General features: G+C 41.8%; 1 pseudogene; it reads left to right on the top strand.

Moving 5' to 3' along the window:
- The first annotated feature begins 3,375 nt into the window (after positions 1-3,375).
- On the top strand, positions 3,376-4,881 carry LOC118667291 (annotated as a pseudogene).
- Positions 4,882-9,993: the final 5,112 nt, after the last annotated feature.

The raw sequence follows: 9,993 nt of genomic DNA, 5'->3' as shown, positions 1-9,993 counted from the left end.
TTCTGTACCGTTTGAAACCTTACCCTTTGAATTGTATTATCTCTACCTTGCCTTAGGACAAATTGTGTTAATAAAAGCAAGGGTCCTAGACAAGGAGGTACTCTTCAGTTCCTTTAGCTGAAGGTCCTCTGACCCCCAATGCCTTTCAAAATTATAACTCATCTCCAGACTCTTTATTAGTCTCCGGATTTCTATGTCATCTGCGCACAGCCCCTTTTTCAGATTCCTGAACCCTTCTTGATGCTGGGACATGAACCCCAGCATCTTCCCACTTTTATACTTGTGTTTCAGCTTAAATTGTTGATTTTCAAGAAAATTGCTTAAAGTATGAAGACAGTCATTATAATCTGTAAATATTCACAAATGTTTATTTTCCTTAAAAGTAAAATTGTGGTTGCTTTAAAGCAGCAGTTCTCAACCTGTGGGTCGCGACCCCTTGGGGGGTAGAGCGACCCTTTCACAGGGGTCGCCTAAATACATCCTGAACATCAGATATTTACATTATGATTCATAACAGTAGCAAAATTACAGTTATGAAGTAGCAATGAAAATAATTTTATGGTTGGGGGTCACCACAACATGAGGAACTGTATTGAAGGGTCATGGCCTTAGGAAGGTTGAGAACCACTGCTTTAAGTAAATTATTACATTAATAAATGTCTTTTCTTCTTTTTGAGAACTAATTTCACAACATTGAAGAATCTATGGAATAAATTATGTATAACAATGTTTAATTGTATGGGAGATAACAAATCATGAAATGTTCAGATTACAATTCATGTATTAGGTAACAGTTGCCATTTACCCAATATAAGTCTGTAACAAATTAGACAATCTGAATATAAAAACAAAAATAGAAGTTTTAGATTTTTGTATTTGAATTATAGAGCCAAAGAATTACCAGTAGGAGAAATTTCATCAATTTAAGAAATGTTACAGAATGCATAGCAAAAAGAAATCTTGATTCCAGTAAGTATTTTATAAGTTTAGAATTGCAACTGGCAGTAGTATACAGGTCAAGGTTTAACCACCAACTTGAAAAGAGGGTTTGGGGAAGGGAGGAGGGAAAGTTTTGGTATGTAAACTATGCCAGTCTCCAGGGTTGAAAGGATCCTACTTTGAGGGATTATAAACTACTCTCTGAGGTTGGGGAACACAGATTTGAGAAGAGATGCACACAGTTGGCTTCAGCTAACCCAGTGTTTGGCAAACTCATTAGTCAACAGAGCCAAATATCAACAGTACAACGATTGAAATTTCTTTTGAGAGCCAAATTTTTTAAACTGAAACTATATAGGTGGGTACATTGTTATTAACTTAATTAGGGTACTCCTAAGCTGGCCTTTGCTAAAAACGTCCTCAATCTGAGTGAGGTATATTCGCTGAGGTCGATCCCTTCCAACTCTCCCATCCACACTCTTGTATACTTGTTTCAGATTGAGGAGTGTGGATGGGAGAGTTGGAAGGGGTCGACCTCAGTGAACGTACCTCAAAACAATGTACCTCCCCCGCGTTGTGTATCCCACGGCCCCCCTGTGCCTCATCTTCCGTCGCCCGACCAACCGACACCCATCACTTCTTCTAAGGCCACTTTTTCAAAATAGACTCGCCCAGGCCGAAAAACGATTTCTGCACATGGGCCACGAAGTTTCAATCTCACTGTACATGCGTGCCCACACATGGCATTTTGTGGAAGAGCCACACTCAAGGGGCCAAAGAGCCGCATGTGGCTCGCGAGCCACGGTTTGCCAACCACTGAGCTAACCAATAAGGTGGGTTCTAAAAGTCTCCTCACATGTCCCCATTATTAAACATTCAATAGCTTTAACCACTATATTCCCTGCCAAAGGCTCTCAAGAAACCTGGGTGGTTGTATGTGTGTGTGGGTATCAGGGGGAAGCAGAGGAGAAGAAACTCTTTTCCAAATGGAGCCATGTCCTTGATGTAATATTAAAGGATAACTTTAAAAAAGAATCTGCTTGCCCTAACTGGTTTGGATCAGTGGATAGAGCATTGGCCTGGGGACTCAAGGGTCCCAGGTTAGACTCTGGTCAAGGGCATGTACCTTGGTTGCGGGCACATCCCCAGTGGGGAGTGTGCAGGAGGCAGCTGATTGATGTTTCTCTCTCATTGATGTTTCTAACTCTCTATCCCTCTCCCTTCCTCTCTGTAAAAAATCAATAAAATATATTATTTTAAAAAAGAATCTGTTTTATGTTTAGTAGGCTGTTGCATACCTACTTTATAAGATGAAAATCTCATATAATTTTACTTTAATCAATCATTATTAAGACTTTTTATGTGTTGGGCCTTTTTTAACCCCTTTGGCTTATCATAAAATGTGTATTTGTTTCATACTAATTAATAGAGAAAAACTCTAGCAAATAGGGCCCAACAAAATTTTAAAAATTGAGAAATTTTAATTCATATATTATGTTTCATAATTTATGCATTATGCAGCATAATTTCACAAATATTAATTTATATATTTACAGACACAATTTTTCAGGAATTTCAGAAAAATATCCTTTCACCTATGTTGTCTTGAGTAACTTAATTTTTAGGATTTTTAAATTGAATTATTGTGTAATAATTATTAAGGATACATGAAGTAAATTATTTAGTACTTTTTAAAAATATATTTTATTGATTTTTTACAGAGAGGAAGGGAGAGAGATAGAGACTTAGAAACATCGATGAGAGAGAAACATCTATCAGCTGCCTCCCGCACATCTCCTACTGGGGATGTGCCCGCAACCCAGGTACATGCCCTTGACCGGAATCGAACCTGGGACCTTTCAGTCCGCAGTCTGATGCTCTATCCACTGAGCCAAACTGGTTTCGGCTATTTAGTACTTTTTAAAGCTATTTTGCAAGACTGCAAATAAAGAATATTTGTTTAAAATCTGAGTCAAACTAATTTGGATAGATTACCCTGAATATTGATATTAAGTGATCAAAATATAAGAAGTCTTTAAAAAAGAATTTGGCAGTGGAAACAACACTTTAAAAACATATAGGCAATGAAAATTTAATTTTTCCAGAATATGTTCAAAGCATAGGATACCTATAATACTTATTCATTTTCACAAGATGAATTTTAAATATCTAAATAGTTTCAGTCACCTATAAAGATTTTATGTTTTCAATCATGTAGAAATAATGAGTACTTTTGGAATCCTATATAATAAAAGCCCAGCTACCGAACAGCAGAACGGCTGGAACGACCGGCTGGCCTGTTGCTATGACGTACGCTGACCAGAGGCAGATGCTCAACGCAGGAGCGCCGGTCCTGACCGACCCATTCAGGAGGCCCACCAGCCCTGCAGCAGCCACTTACTCCCTCAGCAGTCCTGCAGGTTCAATTTCCAGAGAATGGACCAGGCACCCATGGACCAGCACTACTGGCACGATCCTGACAGCGCTGCCAGCCTCTTGGAACTTGGCTTTGGGCACCGCGGCCACTTCCCTGCCCTAGACACTCCACAAGGAAGAAAGAATATAAAAGCGGCCGCCATGCCAGGAGTGACCAGTGGTGACTGCTCTTCCCGTGCTTCCTCTAGGTCACGTGCACTGGCCCCCCGCCCACCCTGCTCCAGATAAAGTGTGAGCACTGCACGAGGCAGGACTGTAGTAAAAAAACAAAAACCGATGACCAAGAGAATGCCACAGTCGACGTCCAGAGTTCAGTTCAGAAGAACAGAGAGAAAGGAGAATTCCATAAGTTGGCCAATGCCAAGATATTTCTGAGTGACTGCCTTGTGTGTGATAGTTGTGTGACCACAGAGGAAGGAGTCCAAGTTTCTCAGCCGAACGCCAAGGACGACTTCTGTGTCCTGAACCTTAATAAGAAATGTGATACCTCACAGCACAAAGTGGCTTCCTCAAAAGCCTTAGGGTGCACTGTCTTTGACATGAAGATAGCTACAGACTTCAGCATCCTCGAGAGTCAGAAGGAATTTTTTTGTCAATACCATCAGCCCCATGAGGAAGAGCCCCGGCTACCCATGCTGATGACCGCCTGCCCCGGCTGGGTCCAATATGCAGAGCAGGTGCTGGGTCACCGCATCATCCCCACCTCTGCCAAGTTTCCCCAGCGGATCATGGGCTCTCTGGTGAAGGATTACTTCACCAGACAGCAGAACCTATTCCCAGACAAGATGTTCCATGTCATTGTGGCCCCATGTTATGACAAGAAACTGGAGGGCCTTCAAGAAGATGTTCCAACAGCTTTGCATAGTTCCTGGGGTGCTGACTGCGTGTTAACCTCAAGTGAAATTGTCCAGATAATGGAGCAAAGTGACCTCGTCACGAATGCTGCCACCGTGGACACTCTGTTTGGAGACGTGAAGGAGGAGGAGGTGAGGCCCCATGAGGGTGCCAGCTCCATCCAGCACCTGGCGCACATCTTCAAGCACACGTCCAAGGAGCTGTTCAGTGAGGATGTGGGGGTGCTCACCTACCGCACCCTGAGGAACAAAGACTTCCAGGAGGTCACCCTTGAAAGGTATGGAGAGGTTCTGCTGTGCTTTGTGGCTGCTTACTGCTTTCGGAACATCCAGAAGGTGGTCTTGAAGCTGAAGAGGGGCAGTTCCCCTGCCACTTTGTGGAGGTCCTGGCCTGCGCCGAGGGATGCCTAAGCGGCAGGGGCTAGGCCCAGGTGAGGACGGGTGTGCAGATGGGGCGCTGCTGTGGCAGATGGGAAGCATCTACACTGCCATCCCGGTGTGGCCTCCGGAGACCAGCTCCCATGTGCAGGAGCTGTACCAGGAGTGGTTGGGGAGGGGGCGATTCCCCCTAGCAGGGCCCAGGGCAGCCTGCCAGCAGCCAGGACATCAAGTGGTTAAGGTCCAGCAGACGCCCGGCCTGCAGGCCGCCTGAGGAGGGGTGTCAGACACGTGGAGGAAAGGCTTAGCATCTCTGTCATCCCTTTGGTTTTCAGAATTCCCTGCTCCCCATCTGCCGGCTCCCTCTCTCTAAGGGGTGCTGTCGTCCTCACATGGTGCAATTAGAATATTGTATCTTGAGAGGATTGCCCCAATGTACGTATCCTTTTATCCAATGTTGAAAAATCCCAAAGAACAAGAATGGAGACAGACTTAAAAACCCGGAAGTGTCCTGCGAAGAGCTGAGACTTGGTTCTGTCCATGTGCCTCAGAGAGATTGGATGAGGAAATGGCCTGGTTTGGCCCTGATTTTACCCACTATGTTACTCTTGAAGGTGTCTTTGCCACAATGTGAATAAACTGCCACCTTTTGGAATAGGGGCTCATACGAAAGTCTGCATTCCCAACTTTTCTTGAGGATCTACGTTCTGCAGCTGTGGCCACCATCTTGAGACCAGGTCCTTTCTCTGGGAATCAGAGGGGCACTGGAGTGGAGCCCCACCTCCCCCTCCCCCCGTGTCCTTTTACATGCAGGGATTGAACTGAACTCAGTTTGGGGGAGGCCTGGCAAAGGTGACGGGTGTCACAAATAGAAAGATGGAGAATGGAGAGGCAGACACCCTGCTTGGTCCCTCCCTGGGTGGGGTCAGGCAGATGGCCAGCCAGCCCGCCCCACAATTGGGTGAGATAGTGTCCTCTGTGTCCACCTCTCACCCAGTGGGCCCAGCCACTCCCCTCGGCTCTGGGCAGCCCTCTGTGTTCCATGACAGCGTGCTCTGCCCTCACATGCTGCTCGCCCTAAACAAGAAGTAAGAGAGCAGTTGGCTCACAGACAACTACACAGAAAGATACACAGTCACCACAGAGCCCAGCAACCCATGCACGTTAGGGTTGTTCTGTGAAGTGAAGCCTGTGGCCGGCCTGGTGTTGGGTTCTAGAGCCCTTGGATTTTGTTACCATGTAGGTGACAGTCTTCTTGAACCCCTCAGCCTGTTAGATTTCCCTCATTCATGTGTTATTGTATCCATGCACCCATCTGGGTTGATAACTGGGACATTGTGTGAAATTACCTATTTTCTGCTTTTAATCTATTAACCGTGCGGTTTCATCCTCTGTGGTAGCGTAGATCCATTTCTGATTATGGAATAAACAGTTGAAGTGTCAAAAAAAAAAAAAAAAGCAGCCTCCAGGTGGCTCTCGACAACCAGCGGGAACATCAGCAGGAGGGATTCCGATCCCTGCTGGCAAGGGCGTCCCACCGCCTGCTGGGGGGCAGATGGCATCCTGGGTCTCCCCCCACTACACTCAGGACCCCACTCACGCACGAATTTGTGCACCGGGCCTCTAGTAGGTATATACATAAAAAGGTTTCTCTCTTCTCAAGAGTTAAGGAAAGAAAATAGAATTAACAAAATAAAATACAAATGTTGTTAATATTATTCATCAAAAGAAGAATTCCAGTTCATATTCTTTAGTCTGTAAGATGGGGGAGCTATTGCATTACACAAAATATTGGTCAGTACTTTCACTCTGCACGTTTTCCTTTGATTAAAACCATTTGTAGTAAATGATGACCTAGACCTTTATAAATGCCATTTCAACTGAGGTTTTGGTCTAATTAAATTGTAACCTAAAGTCTTTCTAAACTAGGTCTTTCTAACTGGTCATAAACAGTTAATAACATTCTACATCTATATAGTAATAGATTTTTTTGTTACAGAAAGAATTTTTGTGATACTCTAGGGCCTGAACATTAGTTCCTGCTGTGCATATGGGGATACTTGGACCAAGAAAGCACTTTTCAGTATGCAGTTACTTTTCTCCTGCTTTATCTTGGTAGTAGTAGAAACCCCTGGAAGTGAGAAAAGTATATATTACCAGCCCAGTTCTGTTTTGTAGGTTAAAAATCTGTGGTATGGAAAAGTTATTTTCTAAAGTTACCCAGTTAATTATCAATAATCACAGTGCTCTACAAATATCAGATATTTTAGCTTTATTAAAAAATATGGGGAAAAATAAATACCTGCCTATGGAAGGTTCTTGAAGATAATGTGTATGAAAAGAGTTTGTAGTTATAAAATGTGATAAAAGTGTTAGCTCTTGGTCTCTTGCTGCCATGGTAAATGGCTGATCATCATCTATACCTTTATGTATAATTTATTTATGTATAGCTAAGTATAACCCTAAATACACAGGAAAAGAAAGTGCACTGGCAGGTGCTTTCAAGGTAATATCACTATTTTTCCTTGATAGTCCATCTGAAATATCTAAGGAGTACCTACTTGGAATGGTGTATGTTGAAAGGGAATACATGCTTCTTCATATTAAACATGATTTTAAAATTTCATTAACAATTAATGCAGCCCTAGCTAGTTTGACTCAGTAGATAGAGCATTGGCTTGCAGACTGAAGGGTCCCGGGTTCGATTCCAGTCAAGGGCATATGCTCAGGTTGCTGGCTCAATCCCCAGTAGGGAGCAGCATGCAGGAGGCAGCCAATCAATGATTCTCACTCATCATTTATGTTTCTATCTCTCCCTCTCCCTTCTGCTCTGTAATCAAAAAAACAAACAAACAAAAAAAAAAACCCACAACAATTAATGCAAAAAAAGCTACTGAAAATAATATGTGTTGATTTTAGGAATAATGTAACTAAATAGGTAATCCAAGGTAACTTGCAGGACCACCACCTCTAAAAATCAATGTGTGTGTGTGTGTGTGTGTGTGTGTGTGTGTGTGTGTGTGAAGAGAGAGAAACAATTTTAAAAACCTAAGATACACAATATAGCGTAGTGGTTATGATCCCAAGTTTAAGTTTTATGTACCGTGTCTGCCATAACTTATGACTTTGGGCATCCAGTTTAACTTCTCTGAGTTTCTTTATATGTAAAATTTAGATGAAAATGCCACACACAACAGTTGATAGAAAGATGCAATGAGATAATATTTGTAGAACACATAGAAAAGCTCCTGGCATAAAATAAGTGCATAATGTAAAAGTAAAAAAACATTTTTAAAAAATATTAATATAATCCAAATGTTTATCATTTTGTTTTTCTTTTCATTTACTTATACTTTAGGAAAATTAGAAATTTATTCTAAGTTTATAAATTATTTTTTAGTCAGATAGGTCTCTGATCCAACCAAAATATTCTTTATTATATACCTGAAAGAAACATGATTTTCATTTTTTTGTGAAAATATGAAAGTCAATACTACTATTTTCTTGAAATCTTTACAAGCATTGGTTTTTGTTAAAGACTTGATTACCTTGCATAGTTGAATCACCAAGAAAATAATTTTAAAACTCCAGATTTAGATATCTGGAATCTACTTTCCAGAAATCTTGAGAAAGAAAACGAAGTTGGAGGAATCAAAATACTGGATTTCAAGTTGTACTGCAAAGCCACTGTAATCAAAACAAGCTGGTACTGGCACAAAAGTGCATATAGACACTGGGAGGAGGGTGAGGGCAGGTGCCGGGGGGTAGGGGAGGCTGGGGGGAGGTCAATTGGGAAAAGAAAGGAGACATATGTACTACTATTTGTAATACTTTGAACAATTAAAAAAGAGAAAATAATATAATAATAATAATAATAATAATAATAATAATAAAAAGAATGCATATAGACCAATGGAACAGAACAGAAAAGCCAAAAATCAACCCAAGTCCTAATGCTCATTTAATATTTGACAAAGGAGGCAAGAGCATACAATGACGTCAAGACAGTCTCTTCAATAAATGGTGTTGGGAAAATTGGACAGCTACATGCAAAACAATTAAATTAGATGACCAACTTACACCTGACACAAAAATAAACTCAAAATGGATAAAAGACTTAAATGTAAGACATGGAAACATAAAAATCGTAGAAGAAATCATTGGCAGCAAAATCTCAGACATCTCGCATAGCAACATGTTTATAGATACATCTCCTAAGACAATGGAAATGAAGGATAAAATAAACAAATGGGACTACAGTGAAATAAAAAGCTTCTGCACAGCAAAAGAAACCATCAATAAAATAACAAAAGTGCTGACTCCATGGGAGAACATATTTGCCAATAATACATCTGATAAGGGGTTAACCTCCAAAATCTACAGGGAACTCATGCAACTTAGCAAAGGGAAGATAAACAACCCAATTAAAAAATGGGCAAAGGACCTCAATAGACACTTCTCCAAATTGGACATACAGAAGGCCAAAAGGCATATGAAAAAATGCTCAAAGTCATTGATCATCCAAGAGATGCAGATCAAAACAATAAGGTATCACCTCACACCTGTCAGACTGGCTATCATCAACAAATCCACAGATGACAAGTGCTGGAGAGGATGTGGGGGAAAAGGAACCTTTGTGCACTGCTGGTGGGAATGCAGGCTGGTGCAGCCACTGTGGAAAACAGTATGGAGTTTACTCAAAAAATTAAAAATGGAACTACCATTTGACCCAGTAATCCCACTTCTAGGAATATATCCCCCAAACTCAGAAACACCAATCAGAAAGAATATATGTACCCCTATGTTCATAGCAGCACAATTTACAATAGCTAAGATTTGAAAACAGCCTAAGTGCCTATCAGCAGATGAATGGATTAAAAACCAATGGTATAGCCCTAACCGGTTTGGCTCAGTGGATAGAGCTTCAGCCTGTGGACTCAAGGGTCCCAGGTTCGATTCTGGTCAAGGGCATGTACCTTGGTTGCGGGCATTTCCCCAGTAGTGTGTGTGCAAGAGGCAGCTGATCAATGTTTTTCTCTCATCAATGTTTCTAACTCTCTATCCCTTTCCCTTCCTCTCTGTAAAAAAATCAATAAAATATTTAAAAAAATAAAAATCTTCATTCTCCCCTTAAAACAAAACAATAAAACAATAAAATACAATTGAATACTACCCTACATAATAAAAAGGTGATATGCAAATTGACCATCACACCCTCACAAGGTGGCTGCCTATGACCAGGCCGGCAGGGGGCTTAGTAAGGAATGACCAAACGATTGAACAAGCAGGCTGCGTGGGGCAACCAGGCCGGTGGGGGCGGGGAGTTAGGGGTGACCAGGCCAGCAGAGGGGGGCTGTTGGGGCCCACCAGGCCAGCAGGAGGTGGC

The sequence above is a fragment of the Myotis myotis genome, unplaced genomic scaffold (assembly GCF_014108235.1).
Source record: "Myotis myotis isolate mMyoMyo1 unplaced genomic scaffold, mMyoMyo1.p scaffold_m19_p_1, whole genome shotgun sequence".
Lineage (NCBI taxonomy): Eukaryota > Metazoa > Chordata > Mammalia > Chiroptera > Vespertilionidae > Myotis > Myotis myotis.
Note: the sequence above shows the minus strand (reverse complement) of the source record. Positions and strands in the feature narration are given on the sequence as shown.